Here is a 19491-nt window from a genome sequence, read left to right on the forward strand (position 1 = left end):
ATTTTAAAATTTTAAGAGGGAAATGTTTCTCTGATATCATTTTTAATTCATATCATTTCAATTTTGGCTATTGCCTATTATTCATACCAGTTTTACATCCGAACTGTCGTAAATGATTCCCAAAAAGTCATCCTTGTTTCCGCATTACGAATAATTAATACCGCAGGTTTAATTATGTAAATGTAGAACTAAAATCATCCTAATAATTTGATAGACCCAAACCCGCATCATATTTCAACGATGAAGTAAAAGTTCAGGATAAAGAAAACAGAAACTCGCAAAGTTTGCACTACCATCGATCTATCATTCTGCTGGAGACGCCTGGTGAAGTGCCAATTTCCCATCTATTGTTATTCAACTTCTGTTTTCCAACATTGGAATACTTCATGGACGGGAAAAACAGGCGCCACATAAAGCCTCCGATGATGGATAACACTTCGATGGCCTTTTACGCCAGCCACTAGACATCGGAAGCAACAAGAAGGCATCCGGTCATCTGGTTAAACAACAGCCAACGAATGGAAAACGGAGCGCGCGCTCTGTTCAGAAAGTTTCTCACGATGGAACGTTTTAAAGCTGGCGGATAGGCTTCACCAGGCAGACATAGCCGCCAACATGTTGGTGTGGGAGGCTATGGTTTCATTAAACCACGCGCTCTGTATGACTATGCTTGCTTAACTATTCGTTTCCACCCTTCTCCTTATGGTAGTGTTTTATGATTTCACCCTATCGCGCGTCTTTGTCCGCATATTGTCATTCCGCAGCAGCCCATTCGTTTTTTTATTCTTCTTTGCTTTCTCACTTGGCCGCTCGCAGTTCAGAAAAGAGAGTATGAGAAGTGCGCTTACAGGGAGAAGCGAACGATTGTACGAACAAAAAAAAATTGTTGCTAGGTAGAACGGTACATCTATACATGCGGGAAAAAGGCGGTGGATATCGATTTTCTTCGAGATGTCTGCTTACTGCCGAAGTAGACAATGCCGCTTAACTGCTACGAAAACGGCAGATAATCCGAACACTAAGATAAAATGATCTACTTAGAACACTAATTACTTTCGATATTCCACAATACATTGATTGCAAGTCAGCTCTAATCCGATCAATTAAAAGCCATTGAAAAATCAAATTATTTCTATGAAAAGATTTAAATGGAACACGTTTCTTGGCTTACAATCGAATACACTCCTCCAGCCTCAGTTCTAATTAAAAAAGTTTTCGAACAATTTTCTTACCACTGTTAAGAATACAACTCCACGGCAGGGACACAAAACTATCCTAACAAACGACACTACGAAGACTAAAAGTGCCACCCGATCCTGACAGACGAAAGAGCGTATATTCCGAACGCACCGAGCCCGAGAGCAGAGAAAGACGAGCGCCAGGCTTCGAAACGGTCAGCATTTTCATTTGATCTCGCTTCCTCATCGTGCATCACAAGTCGGCTTTCGCTAGCAAATGTAAAACAACCGTCGCCTCTCAAACGAAGTAAAGGATGGTCATTCGACACTCGCGCATCAAAGAGATTCACACTGCCATTCGTTTGGCGATGTTATTTCGGCATTAGGCCTATTTCTTTCTACTTCGTTCTGTTTATGTTGATAAATATTATTACAAGCACAATGGTATAAATAATTTCCGAAATATCCGCACCCAACGTGCGTAATTCTCATTTCTAGAAAAAATGTCAAAATACGTTTGAGGAAAAATGTCGTGGTGGCGGTGCTCGTTTGACATGTTCGTTCAAGACTGTATTAAGACAGCGAGCCTTGCTAGCGTCAGAGGAAGAAGAAGACGATTATCGCAGTAAAAAGTGGTTCGACCGTGACCATTTCGAAGCCTGACGAGCGCGCAGACACCGCACACCACAGAGGTATGACATAAAAAAAATTATCAGCAGCAGCCGCGGCAACAAAACAGAAAGTTTCTACTGTTCCTCAGGCCAAACCGTGGTGGCGCAGAAGTAACACCGTTAATCAATTTTCCTTCCTATACTGGTTGTGTTCTCATTAGATTTCGGCTAACCGATGGCATGGCACGATGCCTGCTGTTTGGTTGATAACATAACGGGAACTTTTTATTTTTGTTTCTCTCCACGCTTACGTCAGCGGAACCAAGATTCTATTCGGATGCGTCCTGATTGAAGGCAAGAACACGCACACAGACACATTTTCAGCGGCACGGTATTAAACTGGTTAAATCAGTATTTATTCCTATGGAGACGCATCATTATCCATAAACGATACTTCATGGAGGCGCTTGGTTTTCAAATAAACTTGAGAGCTTGCGACCAGCAAATCTGAAAAAAATTGAGTTAAATAATATCTGGGTATATTCTGTCTGATTTTGTGTCGTATCGCAATGTTAAACCTCAGTTCACACCTCCATGACCAATAAATGAAGTTGTTTGTACAAATTTTAATCATTTCTTGTGCAACGCAGTCCGAATGTCAGGGTTGTTTGACTAATCATTTGCGCTTGAGTAATTACAATGACAAAGCAAAGAACACCAGCAGACAGCGCGCGAATGACAACAGAAGTTATTTCTTCCACCAAGATAACCTTCTGTGACTCTACTCGAGTGCAAATGTTACGGCAATTCAGACAAATTTTGTGCAGATCACAACCAACCGAAACGAATAACATTAGATTATGCTGCGCGTGGCGATGTTGACGTTAGCGATTCGAACGAGTTGCGGCAGTTGTGCTCGTGAAGTTCTAAAGTTAGATGAAGTGCAATATGATCATAATGATTGTTCTTAATTCTAAACGAAGATCTGTTTTTTTCGCCGAGATTTCGGATATTCATAGAATCAGGCCATTTGGTTGACAAAGGACTTAAACATGGGTTTATTCTCAGGCTCTCCATTACATACCCTTCCTAAAAGCTGAATTCTATAGTATCGCTGCTGATTTTCATCCTAACAGAAATTAGTCCCGCTTATAATAAAAAACCTATATTAATCCACCTAGCGGTCAGACCAAGCCTTTCTCATTCAAACTTTTATTTGTTTGAATAGATTTACATGAACGCTTCAATCTAATGAATGTATATTCACTCTTTAGGTTCTAAAATATTGATGTTGTAATCTATACATATAAAAATGCAGTCCGGTCTGTCTGCCTGTCTGATTCATATAGGCTCGAAAACTACCGAACCGATCGACGTGAAAATTTGTATGTAGGGGTTTTTAGTGCCGATAAAGGTTCCTATTATAGTTTGAGACCCCTCCCTCTTCTGTAAGGGAGGGGTCCCATACAAATTAAACATAAATTTCTGCACAACTCAAGAACAAACCAAGCAAATGAAACCGAATTTGGCATGTGGATGTTTTAAGGGGTAACAAATATGTCCATAATAGTTGGACTCCCCTCCTTTTTCTGGAAGTGTGAATGAAACACAAACTTCTGCACATCTCGAGAGCTAACCATCTAAATGGAACCATATTTGGCAGGTGAATGTTTTTAGTAGAAACAAATTTGTTCCATAATCGACCTCAGGCAACATTTTGGATTGTAAGATGGTAACTTCCGTTTTCTGGAAAACAGCCAAAAATGGCCGATTTCCACCCAATATAATAATATCCGGATCTAGAATGATACACATGAGCTAAAATCGATCGAAATTGTCTTCAAATGCCATTATGAAATCCAAAGCGGCGACTTCCGGTTTCGGAAAAAACAGCGACAAACTACCAAATACCACTCAATATGGGTATTTCCGGAACCTTAATGATGCACTGTTACCAAAAATCGACTCCAGACAACATTTTGAATTGTAAGATGGCAACTTTCGGTTTCTGGAAAACGGCCTGAAATGGACGATTCCCATTTAATATGAGTATCTCCGGAACGAGACAGATGCACAGAAGCTAAAATCGATCACAGACACAATCTAGAATTTCAAGATGGTGACTGGTTTCTGGAAAACAGCAAAAGATGGCCGATTCCCGTCTAACATGAGTATCTCTGGATCTAGAATGATACACAGCAGCTGAAATAGACCACAGACCCCATTTCGGATTTGGATTAGGTTGGCGACTTCCGGTTCTTGGGAAACAACCGAAAATGATCAAATAACACCCTATATGAGTGTTTCTTCAACCAGAATGACGCTCAGAGGCCAGAAATTATCTTAAAAACCATTTTGAAATCCAAGATGGCGACTTCCGGTTTGTGAAAAACAGCCTAAAATAACCAAATACCATTCATTATGAGTATCTCTGGAACCAGAATGATGCAAGAGCTAACAATTGACCTCAGGCACCATTCTGAAGTGCTAAATGGCAACTTCTAGGAAACAGTCAAAAATGACCGAATAATACTCAATATGGATATTTCCGTAATCGAGATGATGCATAGAAACCAAACATTGACCCTGGACACCATTTTGAATTTAAAGACGACCACTTTTAGTTTCTGGAAAACAGCCAAAATAACTAAATACCATCCAATATGGGTATTTCCGGTGTCAGATTGATGCCAGGAAACCTGCTGAAAATGACCGAATACCACCCAATATGAATATATTCAGAATCAAGGCGATGTACAGAAGCCAAAAGTCGAGGATGTTGTCATTTCGATGAAACCAATCATTTCAAACGATTTGTTATTTGACTTTGATCATATCCTATGGCCGATTCGTCGTGCATTTGCAGACATTAAACACGTCGCAAGGAATCAATGAATTTGGAACGTTCAAATAGTACAAAACCAAATTTAAATTATGTTGAGGCCACATATATCGATCAAAGCAGGTATAGTTTTAAATAGTCTTTGAATTTCTTTTCTTTCCATAACTTTTCAACCACATATCAAATTGTTATGAAGTTTGTTATTTATAAGTTTGAGAGATGACTCGTTCGTATGACACTAGTTATGTCATGTAATCTTTGAGATAATAGACTTTCGTTGTTTTATTAACAATTTAATACATAACGGTTGCTTAAGTTCTATTATGATCAAATGAAATGGGAACGTATAGGGCAGCTAAAATTTGAAACCACGTCCATCAGTTAACCCTTAACTAGCCCGCTCATCTGATATTGATAATATTGATCAATTCGGTTGTGTAGTTCAGAGATAATGAAGTTTCGTGATTTTCACATTTCGGTACATTACAGACGAAGTTACAGTTCGATTACAGTAAAATTCGATAGGGTGTTATGGGGCAGTTAGACTTATTATTTGACACTAATTTTGTGGAAATCGGGTCAGCCATCTCTGAGCAAAGTGAGTGAATATGTTCCGTTTCATAGCTGGATTTCACATTTTTAAACATAACAGGCAAAGTAATAGTCCGATTGCAAAACAAATCAATAGGGTCGTATGGGGCAACTAGACCTGTCCAATGTCCAATCTTTATAAAATTCGAAAGTTAGGGGTATTTTAGGTAGCCCGTTCATTTGAAATCAATTTTGTTCAAATCGGTTGTGTAGTTTTCGAGATAATGATGTTTCATGATTTTTACATTTTGATACATAACCTTTAAACTAAAAATCCGATTACAATGAAATTTAATAGGGTCTTATGGGGCAACAAGACCTTTCATTTGCAATCAATTTCATGAAAATTGGTTCAGCCATCTCTGAGAAAAGTGAGTGAGAATAAAAATCTGCACATACACACACACATACACACACAAATACAGAAAATGCTCAGTTCGTCGAGCTGAGTCGAATGATATATGCCATTCGGCCCTTTGGAGCACTTTTATACTTTCGGTTTTGCAAGTGATTGCTATACCTTTCAAGGAGAAAGGCAAAAAGTCTGAGTAACGTTAAATAGTTCTCTCCAGGGAATTGCGATTATGACACGATCTTGGCTGGGAGAACGTGGTTTCGATAAGAAAGTTCTACTTATAATAAAACTGACCAGAGATAAAGCACCAAGTGCCTCTCCAGGGAATTGTAATTGTGACGCGTTGTTGGTAGGAGGAACGAGGTTTCGATAAGACTCGTTCCTCTTGACATAATTAGTTCCTATTAGAATAAACCTGGCCAGAGAGGAACGTTAGGTGAAGTCTCACTCCAGGGAATTATAATTTCGCGATATTGGTAGGATAGAAAGAGAATCGATAGTGTAAAGTAGTAAGTTTGAAACGGAAGGGTAAAATCTAACACGCAAGCACGGATATAAATGAGAAGCGTATCATTTACTTCAATATAGATACTGGCCAATAATATAAAGTGCGGAATACAGAAAACACATGGGCAATATCACAATAGATCAAATGTCTCTGGTCGCAGTGATGAGTCCACACAAAGAAAAAAACCAATTCCTTCCAATGCACAGTGGTCTAAACTCGAAAAATCGTGATCGTTTTAGATTTGACTGTGAAATATTGATTTTATGCACCCAGTGTCTTCAGCAAGTTTATTCCATATAACGAGGCCTTTCTTTTGGCGTTTTCTGTTTTTCGATCAATCCCCCTAGCAGTTAGATATTAAAACTTTTTTTTTATTTTCAAAATACCAGATTGCTTTCTTCAGCAAAGTTGTAGGAAAATCTATAAGAAAAAAAATTGCTGAACATTGTAACCTTCTACCTGTGCGTCTAATTTGACGAAATAGAGTTTAACGAGGAACACTCCTCAAAATTAGTTTTTCGTCCATAATTTTTTCTGTAATCGTCGAAACAATTCAGGCTGTTCTAAGATTTTTTTCATTCTAAACCTCGCATTTTTGTAGAATATTTTGGTTTGATAGTTTTATTTGTAGTAAAGATATTTCTAGTTTTTTGCTGAAAATAGCCATATTTTGAGTTCATATTTCTCCGAAGGTTGCAGATAGTAGCAAACCAGACTGTATGCATTTGAAAGTTTGTCAAAAGAACTGCATTACTCGAAAGAGTTGGACTGTTTCTAGTTGTATCAAACCGAGTACTGAATGGAAGGAAAACACCCCTCAAAATTCGTTTTTTGTCTATAACTTTTTCTGTAATCGTCGAAACAATTCAGGATGTTCTGAGATTTTGTTCATTCTGCAAAACCTCGCATTTTTGTAGAATATATTGGTTTGATATTTTCATTTGTTGTAAAGATATTTCTAGATTTTTTCTGAAAATAGCCATATTTTGATGTTCACGTGTTTCCCGTATAATTTTGTTCAATGCTTCCTGCAACCTTCGGATAAGTATGGACTCAAAATACAGTAAGGTCGCTTTTTACGCGGTTTTTTTTTACGCGGGTTGCTTCCCTCCATTACTTAAAAACGGTACAAGATATCGACCTCATTTCAATCACGTTTTCCGTTTTAGGCCACGAGTGATCATATATCAGTTTTCAAAAAAATTCACAATTTTTGGTGTAAATACTCAAAATTTAAAATATTGTATTTTGGTCTCTACATTGGCCACTATCATATTCAAACGAGATTTGAATGTTTTAGGACGATTCTCTCTGTTATATTTGCAACTCAAAAAGTCGTTTTTTACGCGGGCCCATACAAATTTGGAACGCATCCCACGCGTAAAAAGCGACCTTAGTGTATGGCTATTTTCAGCAAAAAACTAGAAATATCTTTACAACCAAAGAAAATATCAAACCAATATATTCTACAAAAATGCGAGGTTTAGCAGAATGAACAAAATCTTAGAACATCCTGAATTGTTTCGACGATTACAGAAAAAGTTATGGACGAAAAACTAATTTTGAGGAGTGTTCCTCGTTAAACTTTATTTCGTCAAATAAGACGTACAGATAGAAGATTACAATGTTCAGCCATTCCTTTTTTTATAGATTTCCCTACAACCAAGAAAGCAATCTGGGATTTTGAAAATTAGAAAAAATAGTTTTTATATCTAACTACTAAAAGGAATGATCAGAAAACCAAAAACACCAAAAAAAAACCTTGTTATATGGAATAAACTTGCTGAAGACACTGGGTACATAAAATCAATATTTCACAGTCAAATCTAAAAAGATCACGATTGTTCGAGTTTAGACCACTGTGCAATGACCGGACGAAAAAATTATTCCCTCCTAACCTGTGCGTTTGCATCTCCGATGATGACTTTACGTTCTATTTTGGACACATGACATAGGTTCAGGGTGGCCACTCAAAACCCGAAAATAAATTGCCGTTTTTTCGCGGTTCGTTCGAATATTTTTTCCTGTTAATTGTATTTCTGAATTATGAAGTTTTCCATACAGTTAAGGATTAAAAAGCGTTACTTTCAACGTGTTAAGCCCTACTGAAATAAAGAGATATTATCTGAAAAATTCGAAAAATGTGACGGATGTCATCTTTTCCGTGAGGAGATGTTGTCTACAAGTATCTTATAAACAACGCATATAATACTCATTAGCGGGGAATCCTAGACCAAATTAGTTTTGTAGGAACCGTTCTTACCTCAACCATATAAGAATCAATACGTATAAGAATTATGTTACACATTTCTTGCAAAACAAATTTCATTTTGATCTAGCCAAACAGATTTTCACAACTTTTCAAACACATTTCCTCAGCACGCATATCCTCATTCATTAGTGCTGCCTCTTTCTGAGTGTCCGCGAGAAGTTTTGCCTTTTTGGCTTCTATCGCTTCAATAGCACTGGCCGGGACTTTCTTCTTTCGGGCTTCTTTATCATGATCTGGCTGCTTCTTCTTCTTTGCCTTTAACGACTATGTGAATTGCAGGCGTCATGGATCAACGACTTGGTGGTATCATTTTCGTCTACTCCACCGGCATCTTGTACTGCATCGTACACCACGCACCTCGCTACGAGGCTTACCTCGTCCAGATTCACGACTAGGCACTTCTTGTTAATGGAGAAACCTCGCTCCAATTTGGCATTGCCATGCGATAGAATCAAAATCTTCTTAATGAATACGGTCAAGTTGAGTAAGTATCTCGTTACGGCGGTAGGAAGTCAGCAATGTCTTCGTCAAATGCATACTCAATAGTTGTGAGTATTCTTAGCGACATCTATCAGCTATAGTTCCCGCGAGATGATCTATGTAAACCATTTGTTCTAGGCGAAATTCGAGTCGTTTGACTGCTACTTCTCTTCTGTCGAATTCGTTTTCGTGATGTAGCTACTAGGGATGGGAAACTTATCGATACTTATCGATAATATCGATAGATGCAGGACATCGATATTATCGTTAATTTCTTGACGTTAACGATAATTATCGATATTTTAAGGGTGAGCACAAGTCAGTGCGGCTGGTTACTGGAGAAGACCCAAAAGAATGAGACCTCACCTACCCTTCCCCAGGAGTTGCTTTTGTCGCTAGGTATTTGTTGGGTGCTGCTATTCGACAAGATTTAGCATTGTTGGGGGTGGTGTGAAGGTTCGTCCCAGGTGTCACTGAGTTTCTGAAAAATAATGGTAACTAAAAAGGTACTTATAGTTTTTCGCTTCCTGAGAACAGATGAACTCGACAACTTAGTACTGGAGAAGTTTAAAAAAATATCCAAACCTTTTGCACCATCTCATAAAAAGCAATGATACGAAATTGTAATAAAATTCATTTTCTTCGGCTTGCTAACTCTTATAATATGATGGACATGCATAGTGGCAGTCTATTGGTATTTCTCTGGTAATTGTTTAGTTTAACTTGGAACTGTTTCAGTTTAAAGTATCTGTTACCCAACAAACAATTTTTAGTTCCACTAAAAATCCAAATCAACGAAATTGTTGCGCCAAAAAAATATCTTGATTTATACAGGGGGTAGACAAAATAATTGAGATAGAAAAATTCTCTCGAATTTTAAATGGCCAGAACTTTACGAAAAATGAATCAATTTTGATAACCGGTTTCATTTTACTGGAGAACAGTATTATACTAGTATTACTTGGGAACTTGGTGTGACCAACCTACACCGAAAATGTTTCGGATTTCAAGAATGTGTGTCAAAGTGTACATTTTTGCAACGCATGGAACGTTTTAGGCAACTAAATTGTCTATCTAAAATACTTCATTCAAAAAAATCTGAGATCACCTATATTTTCTAAAAACATTTTTTGTTTTTACAATTATATTTTTGTCGGAGTAGGATCCTAAACTCATTTTTTATATTTTTGAAGGAAAGTTCAGATAATTTTTACTAAAATATATTGATTCATAAGAAAAGATTCAAATACAGTTAGGCCTCGTGAAAAAACCTTATTAATTCAGAAATCCGCTTGATAAACCGCTTTAATTCAAAAATTCGCGCAAAATACCACGATAATTTGAAAATCTGCATAAATAACCATTTAGAGAAAATCCGCGTGAAAATAATCTGACCTTTTCAAATGTTAATCCAGATAAATTTTCAAACGCAAGTTTGCAAAGTTGCTTGGTTTAATAAGACCTACCCACCCACAATGTTCGATTGAATTCTGCTAGAGTACTGCAAGCTCAAAGAAATATAGTACCCAACAGGGAAAAACCGCCAAACCCTTACTTAATAAATTCATACCTCGATGATTTCTTGGCGAATTTTCAATCAAACCCGAAATAAATTCTGATTTATTGACAACATATAAACCTAAGTGAAACAGAATGTCAGAAAAAGTTCTACGTGTTGCAAAAATGTACACTTTGACACACACTCCGGAAATCCGAAACATTTCCAGTGACCCTTGGTCACGTCCAGTTCTCAAGTAATACTAGGAAACTAGGACAGTTTTCCAGTAAAATGAAACCTGTTTTGTCAGAATTGATTCATTTTTCGTGAAGTATTGGCCATTTAAAAATTGACAGAATTTTGCCTGCTTCAATTATTTCCCTTATTATACAACCTTCAAAATGAACTTCGGCTTGAAACTACTCCGTAGAAAACACTCCCGGCGTAAAACCCGAAGACTTTCAAAAACAATTATTTTTTATTTATTTTTATTTGAATTTTCATTCGCAGTATCGTAAGATTTGTCATTCAAGGCCTTAACACAATGGATACGTTGCGGTTGCGTTTGCGGCAATTTGACAGTTAGCCCATACATATACTGTCAAATTGACGTCAACGCAACGCAAACATATCCATTCTGTTTGGGCCATCACTGTCTCTGTTTTTAACAAATTTATATAGCAAAATTGCATTTGTCGAATAACGTTTGTGGTAAAAACAATGGACAAAAATAGCCGATTTTTCATGGGTTTACCTTTAATCGTACTGACGAAATTACTCATGCATCATCAATCATAGTTACCCATGAGTTAGCCTAAAAAAAAATTGACAGCTTCATCAGTCAAACTCTAACTGTGATGGCGAAAAAAGTGAAGCTACTCCGTTCAGAAGTGTGCGCGTTCAAAGAACGGTACCCCGCCGCGTCAAAAACGAACATCGTGCGGCACTTTGTGGACGCCGGGTATGCCGGTTCTGGCATCTACAACATTTTGACACTATTGGACAACGATCAGAGCATCGAAAGAAAGCCCGGTTTCGGACGGCCAACGACCCTGAGCGACAAGAAGCTTCAAAGGATGCTGAAGAGGAATACCGAGGGAAAAGTGGCTAAATCGCTGCGTGCCCTTGGCCGAGAGATTGGTGCATGCTCTAAAACAGTGAAAAAGTATCTGGAGAACATGGACATACATGCAGGAAGCGGCAGTCCCATCCACTGGTCTCGGAGCTGCAGGCAATGACGCAGCGACAGCGGTTGAATAAGATGGTCAAGTCGATTTTCCCGGCGAATCGCGACGTGGCAGTGGTGATGGACGACTAGACCTATCTCACCCTGGATGGCAACGACTAGCAGGGCAGGGAAGTAAAGTTTATTTCACAGACCAAGTTCCCCAAGAAGGTGCGGCTGTGGTTGACAATCAGCAGAAAGGGATGTCAAAGTTGCTCTTCTTTCGCTCCGGGCTGGCTGTGAATATTATAGTACGAAGTGCCTGACAGAAGTTGCGTCGTTCATCAAGAAATACCATAAGCGCAAAGACACGGTGTTCTGGCCAGATTTGACGTCGGCCAACTACTCGAAGCGATCGTTGGAGGAAATGGAGCGGCTGAATATCGATGTGGTACCGAAGTCGGCGAATCCGCCCAATGCCCCCACCTGCTTCCCATCGAGAATTTCTGGGCAAACTTGAAGCGCAAGATCTATTCCAACAATTTTGTCGCGAAAACGGAGGAGGAATTGATAAAGAGTTTAAAAACATGGCTACACGCATGTTTTCGTCCGCCATGGCGAATGTTCCGGTTAACTGCCGGAAGGCCGCACGCAAGGACGTAATATTTTTTTTGCGAGGAAGCTAACATGATAACCTTCCATGGGAAATTTATCCAACTCAATTATCTGTCCTAGTTTTTTTTTCATCACCATCTGAAATAGTTTTTTTCGTCACCATCTGAAATAGTTTTTTTCATCATCATCTGAAAAAATTTTTTTACCGCAAACGTAAGCTGTCAAACTATCGATAATATCGATAAAAGCCCCGAAATTATCGATTGTTATCGATGTCCGTTTTGGGCGATATTTCCCATCACTAGTAGCTACACCATCCCAGATTGGATTACACTTTGCGATAGGGAAACTGTCAATTTGTTTTGTTCTGGTCATTATCGCCATCTTCTTTTTGCCTCGTTTCCATTTCATATTTCCTTCTCGCAAATGTGCCGAACAAAAAATTTACCTAAAGTAACCGTAGTAAACGAAAACCAAAACAAACCAGTTTTGACACATACATACGTATGAATGTGTTGGTAGATCTGAAAATACACAAAATACACTCTGCTTCTCTCGGGTGTAGTTCAGAGAAAGAAAAAGTGTAGTCCGGAAAGTGAAAAAAACAGTTACGGGGTAAAAAGTGTAGTCCGAGTGTAGCTACACCCCAAAAACGAATTCGACATGAAAGAGAAATCGATGCGCGCCATTTCCAGCTGTCATTGAGCTCCGAGTTAGTTTACAAGAGAAAGATTAATAAAAACTTAATTCAGAAAATTGATAATTAATATATTTGTAATAAATCACGTTAGCTCAATATTGCGAAAACTTTGTTTATGTTGATCTTTTTCCTTTTCTCCTGCTACCCGGACGAATACATACGATTCGCATAGATTCTCTAGGATTCCTCACATTGGATTCGTGAGCGTCCCTGAAAAGGATTTCTGATAAAAGAATCCTCAGGAATGCCCTCCCAGCAAACCAGAAATCGTATAAGGATGTTAATTCTTAGTCGCTCAAATGTGCATGTCAAGTTTGAAGTTACATAAGATGCAACATTAAATTTGTTCATATCGTATAAAATTTAGATCCGATAAAACGCAATATTAGGTTATATACAAATCCATTTAACGTGTCATATAAAATTGTAAAATGCGTCAATCCTCTAAGTCGTATACAATGCAATACAAAGTTTCAAATGAGGCCATTCAAAAGAGCATGCGAAGTTATACAAAATCTTAACCATTTTTTTTTACAATGTACGTATATGGCCTCCAGATTTGTACACATAGGCGCATTTTATGCATCTTATATGGTCATTTTTTACCAAATAAGGGTTCACTTAACAGAGTTGAGCGCGAGTTATATGAACCAATTTGTTTGCTGGGCTGTATATGGCTCTAGGATTCTTGGAAAAGAATCGTGAGTGGGAATCCTCCGGATCGTGTTTGCGATTCCTTTCACGATTCCGTCACCGTGGTAATCGGTATCCTGGGGATTCTTACTCAGAATTCTCTGCGTGTTAGTAAGGGTAGTCAGTTTCCGCTGTCGATCCATATATGACAGATAAGCGTGTTGGCATATTTTTCGAATCTACCGTCTACGGGTAATGCCCGGTGATGCGAACATTCGCCTGCCTTTAACATCCGATAGAGCTTCCTGTACTTCAGGATTTACCATCCTGTATCTCCATCACTGCCAGAGTAGTCACGCCTCGTCGATACACATTGCCATCCGCCGTTCGTACTTCCGCTTGTCGTATTCTTCCATCTGCTCCCCTCAAAACTGCCTGTATACGTTCTCGTCTCCAGTGCTTCCGGTTCTTGCCTTCCACCAGAAAGACTAGATCTCCAACTTTCTGCGGCTTCGTGTCTTCGAACCATTTCGGGCGACGATTAAGAGTCGGCAAGTGGGCCCCGCGATCGATAATACATGTTGCTCAATGTTTCATAATGTTGATCCGACTTGTCCAAGACTGCGTCTTCCTTGGTCACTGTTCCACGGATGAAATGGTTTGGTGATAGAGTTTCTTCATCGGCGGACTCCTGTGGAATATAAGTTGGTGGTCGGGTGTTGATTAAATGCTCAGCTTCTGCCAAGGCCGTGACGAAAATCTCATCGGTCAACCTCCGCCCATCCAGGACCCTAGAAGCTTTTTTGACGGACCGGACTATCCGCTTCCAGACACCACCCATGTGTGGTGTACCGGGAGGGTTGGAATGCCTAGCTGTGGTGGACGAAGTGACCCTTTCCGCACACTCTCTGTTTATCTGCTCGATCTATTTGGTTATCACAGTGTTTGCTCCATGAAAACACGTTGCGTTGTCGGAATAGATGTGATCTGGAGTGCCTCGCTTGCTCGAGAAACGTCTGATGGCCATCAGGCAGGACTGCGTGCTCAAACTGTACACTACGTCCAAATGCACAACCCTCACAGCCATACTTCCTCTACTAGTCCTAAATATTCGACACTTACTGTACTGAATGGTCGGAGATGAGAAGTGGTGCGTTGAACGGGTAACGGTGCCATCAAGGTAGTAGCCGGAACACATCGATTCGCCTTGCACACCACACATGCCTCTGTCGCTCGTCGAATCACTGTACGTGCGTTCTGGATTCAAAATTTTTGACGACGCTCGTTGAACACAGTCTCCCTGTAAACATGAGCCTATTTTTCATGGTAATGTGGAATTAGCTTTTGAATTATCTCTTGATTCCCCGATAGGACGATAGGAAATTTCTTATCGAACGGGATTGCTTCAATAGACTCCATCCTTTCTCGTACTCGCACCACCCCTTTAGTGTCAAGTATCGGAGAACGTTTGTACAGAACGCTGGATTTCTTGATTTTTTTATGGTTCCCTGGTTCTAGCTCGCGATTTGCTGTAAGTGTATTCATCACAGCCGGAAAACTGGCAAATTGCGACTGCTTCCAAAGAATGAGATCAAGGTTGGTTTGCCGGCCTTTTTACGGCGACAGTTGGCGACGAACCGGACTATAGTGGCGGTCACCCGCACCAGTTTTTCATGGAACGTCACTAAACCTTTTGCCTCTTCACCAGTTTCTTCGAGTTGGTCGATCACCGGCCACTGGTTGGGCGGTTGAAACAGCATCTTCGGACCATTCACCCAGTCCGAATCGTTTTGCAACGGGGGTCCACGACCCCACTTGGTGAGCACATCCGCGATGTTCTGCTTGGTCGGTACCAATTGCCAGTCCCTCGTGTTGGTCAGTTCCAATATCTCTCCCACTTTGAATGCGACGAACTGTTTGTATTTGAACTGATCCACTTCTTGCTCCCAGGCTACCTCGAGTACCCGTTCGTTGGACTTTCGCTTATCCTGGTTTTGAACGACTGATCCCCCAGCTTTGGCGTCTCCTAACGCAGTCACGATCTCGGGTGATTTGGACACCCAATTCCGAATGTCAAACCCGGCTTGCTTATGGATAAGCCTCACCCGTGTTTGCTCGTTCTACCGCTTCCTCAATTGTGTCGACACTGTCGAAGTAGTCATCGACATAATGCCGTTTTATGACAGCCGCTGATGCTTCCGGAAACCGCCTAGTATGTTTCTCTGCATTCCTGATCTTGACGTACTGTGCTGACGCAGGCGAGCACGTTGAAAGAAACGTAGCGACGTCCATCACGTACACTTTTGGGTCTTCTGCCCTTTTATTCCGCAACAGGAATTGTTGAGCTGACTCATACTTTGCGATTATCTCCATTTGATGGTGCGTCTCGCGGATGTCCCCTCCAAAAGCGATCTGCCGCTCCCGGAAGATGAGAAGCATCGACACCAGCGGCACTAGTAGGTCTGGCTCTTTTAACAGCATTGAGTTAAGGGAAATTCCTTAGACCGTCGCCGCCACGTCCCAGATGAATCAGATTTTTCCGGTTTTTTCGGATTCAGGACAACATTCAGCGGTAGATACCATGTCCTCTTGAAATCTGCAGAGCGCAGTTCTTCTTTGGTGGCTTCATGGGCGTATTTTTTTAGCTTGATACTCGTCGATCTGGTTCCGAACGTTTCGATATAACTTTGGTGACCTCTCCCGCATTCTCTTCAATTGCATCAGCCGCTTCAGAGGGGAGCTGCGTAGCCGTAAGGTTACAGAGTCTGCTTTGTCAAGCGAATGATCGTGGGTTCGAATCTTAGTAGAATCAGGCCATTCGATGTCAAAACTGGATTTGAAGTATGGGTTCATTCTCAGGCTCCCCACCACTTACCCTTCCTTTACGCTGAAATCTATAACACCTTTGCGTGACTTTCTCTTAACAATACATAAGTCCCTCTTATTAATAAAACTGGCCAGAAGGACGCACGACGAAACTTCTCCAGGGAATTATAATTGGTGCTGTCTTAGAACGCTTCAGACTTGAAACCAACCTCGCTTGCTTTTCCAAGGCGAAGCGATTAGAATAAAATAAACCAAAAAATTATCCGAACATGAAATTGCCTCAAACCAGAAAAATAACTAAAATAGATTGGGATTGAAAAACTATATATCATAGCGGCATTTATATTTAGTGATTATAAGGAAAAAAAAATTACATTATCATTTTTCCATTGCGTCAGTGCTTTATCTACCTCGGCTATCGCCGCTATCTATTTGGTGCTTTCCCAGAGCGCTATACAAACTCATTACTATCTATCTACAAAGCTTTTAAACGTGCGTGCGGAGACTGCAGCGATCGCATTGCTGACCCAGCTAGGATTTCGATTGGTCAGTTTTATCAGTTGAGCAAACGGCAAAGAAAAGTAGCCGTGCTATTTAAGCATTCTCCACGTGGCTTGAGTTAAGATTGGTACATTGAGTCGCAGCGGTACAAAAAAACTAACCGACGACAACGGGTCTCGAACCCTAGAGCTTTTTAGCTTTCGAATGAGGGGAGTTAACGGTACGATCTATCCTCTCTACCACCGGGTGATGTGGGTGGAGTTTAATATTTCGAATATCGATCATGCGCATGAATAAAATAATAAGGAACGTACTCACAACCATGGATTCTTTAAGGTGCTTGGATTCCTCCTGTAGATTCTTCTGATTTAGCCAGGTAAACGGTGATGACACTTCGGCGTGCTGCTCCCTGCCTAGCGCGTTGATGACGATCGGCGCTCTTCCGGCCGCGTGGTAGCTAACCGGGAACTTGTCCTTAGAAAGACGGGATCTCGGGGTCTGAAGCGGGTCCAAACGTAGAGTTGGCGGTGCGTCGGGAATCTCCAGCGATGAACCTTTGATACGATTCTTGCACGCACGATATTTGTCACGCACTCACTCTACTCTGGGAACTACTAACTACTCTTTTCAACCACACCGCGGCGTACTAAAGAAAAACCGCTCCAACTTCTTTCACGATCCAAGAACAAGTGATCGAGAAATCTAAGGTTCCCTCAGATAAGAATATGGCCCTAGAAATCATCGTGACCGGAACTACGTAATAATTCACGAAATTATTACGAAAGTTCCACCCGAACTCATTGGTGACGGGACCCACCCCCCTAAAGTATCCCCAAGGTATTGATTTCCAACCTCCGAAGTTCGGGTATGATCGAACCGCTTCTCTTTGGAATCTCGAACAACTTCTGTCTCCCTAATTCTCATTGCTGCGAAAGGGGCGTCTCTACTCCCCTTAACTTCACCGTCGAACCAACCCGTCTGCGAGTTACAGTGGGCCCAAAGCTTAATCAAACGCTCTGCGCGAGATAGCCAAAGATGCACACTCACTCTCTTGTTAAGGTGAGAACGAAAAAAAGGGAGATTTAATATTGAGCGAGCCAAATCTACAAGGGGTTGCTCAATGTAATATTTTTATTTGTAATTGTTAATTAATAAATAACCAAAATTATGGTAATGCTACAAAGTCCACAGGTTCAGCCGCCTACAGTTCTTTTCTACACGATAAACGTCCGCCTTCCAGTTAAGCACTAGCTTTTCTTTCGCTCCGCTTAGCCCCAAACGATCAGCCAACTCAGTCTCTATCAACGTGATGGAAGCTCCTTCGTCTAGGAACGCAAGCACAGCCAGCGATCTCTCTCCGCTTTCTTTCTCATAACTGGAATAATCCGGAACATCATGGTACCGCAGGGTTTGATGTGTGCGTGCATGGTAACTGCCGTTGTGGCTGCATGGATCAGTAGATTGTGCGATTCTCCGCAACCATCATCGTCGCACCGAATCTGGAAACGACATTATTAACTGTGTTCGTTCAAACAGATCTTGCACAGTTTCAATTTGCTCACGATCTCCATTCGATCCGCGAAGGAAATTTTTTTAAAGTGCTAGCAGTATCTTAGCCCATGGTCGTCTCGTTTGCCCACTCTACACGGGTTCTGCTTCTTCCGATCGTTCCATCCTGAATCAGGATGGGATTCACAAGGTGCAGTGTGAACTCGGCAGTCTCCAAATGTTCGCAGAGCTACTCGACTGCATTTCCGAAGGGACTGGCCAGCCGGTCGGTTTTCGGTGAATCCAGCTTCTGAACCCTCTCGGGCTGACCGATTTAAGGAGCAGAAATTGTCCACGAACCGACTCGAGCGCAACATCCTTTAAGCTTTCTTGGAGTCTCACCAAGATGTCTACATCCTAGTAGCGACAAGCTTCGTTTGACGCTTGGTAGGCCCCTGAAAACAAAGGCAACCCTACCCTTTTTGTAGCATACACCGATCCATCATTTAAAGATTATTAAAGCGCTTCCCCCGGATTGCGTAAGTCTTAAAAAATAATTTCAATTTTACCTTCCATTTTAGTGTATCCCAGCTGTCGCCGTTTTATCAACCGTATCCGTTAATGATGCACGAAAGTTCTCTAGATTGTTCCGGATATTGTCAACTTGCCTTCGACGAAGGTTCATTACTTGTTCGCAATGGTCCTGCTTAATCCATATACCCCATCATAATTGTTCGCACATCTTCTCAACGGTTCTTCAATTTTAGGATAATCTAGTTATTTGTTAGATATTTACCTCAATGATTCTTCGATTATGTAGCCCTGCTAAAATAAAGAAAGAGAAAAATAATGTAAATGTAAATGTGGTATTTTGTAGCATGTGGATAAACATATTTCTCGCCAAACATGTGAAAAGGGCCCATGTGCCATATGTAAACAAGCCAAATTTTCTCGTTTTTTGATCAATACAACGAAATCTGCTCTTACCAATAAGATTTATTGATAAAAGAATTTACTCTTAATCAAACAATCTTATTTGTACAAGTAGATTAAGCTTGTATTCATTGAAAAACGTGAAATTGTGGCTTGTTTACATATGGCACTTGGGCCCTTTTCACATGTTCAGCGAGATTTTATTGTGTTTAACTCTGGGCAAAGCTTAACGACAAACTTCATGGATATCAATTCAAAAGTTCTCAAATTTTCTATCAAATCAAAAGTAAATCAG

General features: G+C 40.5%; 1 protein-coding gene across 7 annotated transcripts in view; it reads right to left on the reverse strand.

The window, feature by feature from the left end:
* LOC129718857 (uridine phosphorylase 1) overlaps positions 1-1323 on the reverse strand; it is a 63532-nt gene extending 62209 nt beyond the window's left edge. For 4 of the 7 annotated variants that reach the window (XM_055670112.1, XM_055670060.1, XM_055670085.1 and 1 more), the window contains exon 1: positions 1233-1323. The gene's annotated coding sequence lies outside the window, so the exon portion shown is untranslated. The remainder of the gene's footprint in view (positions 1-1232) is intronic. The other 3 variants (XM_055670069.1, XM_055670095.1, XM_055670103.1) reach the window with 3 other exon arrangements.
* Positions 1324-19491: the final 18168 nt, after the last annotated feature.

This window comes from Wyeomyia smithii, chromosome 1 (genome assembly GCF_029784165.1).
Source record: "Wyeomyia smithii strain HCP4-BCI-WySm-NY-G18 chromosome 1, ASM2978416v1, whole genome shotgun sequence".
In the NCBI taxonomy this organism is placed as follows: domain Eukaryota; kingdom Metazoa; phylum Arthropoda; class Insecta; order Diptera; family Culicidae; genus Wyeomyia; species Wyeomyia smithii.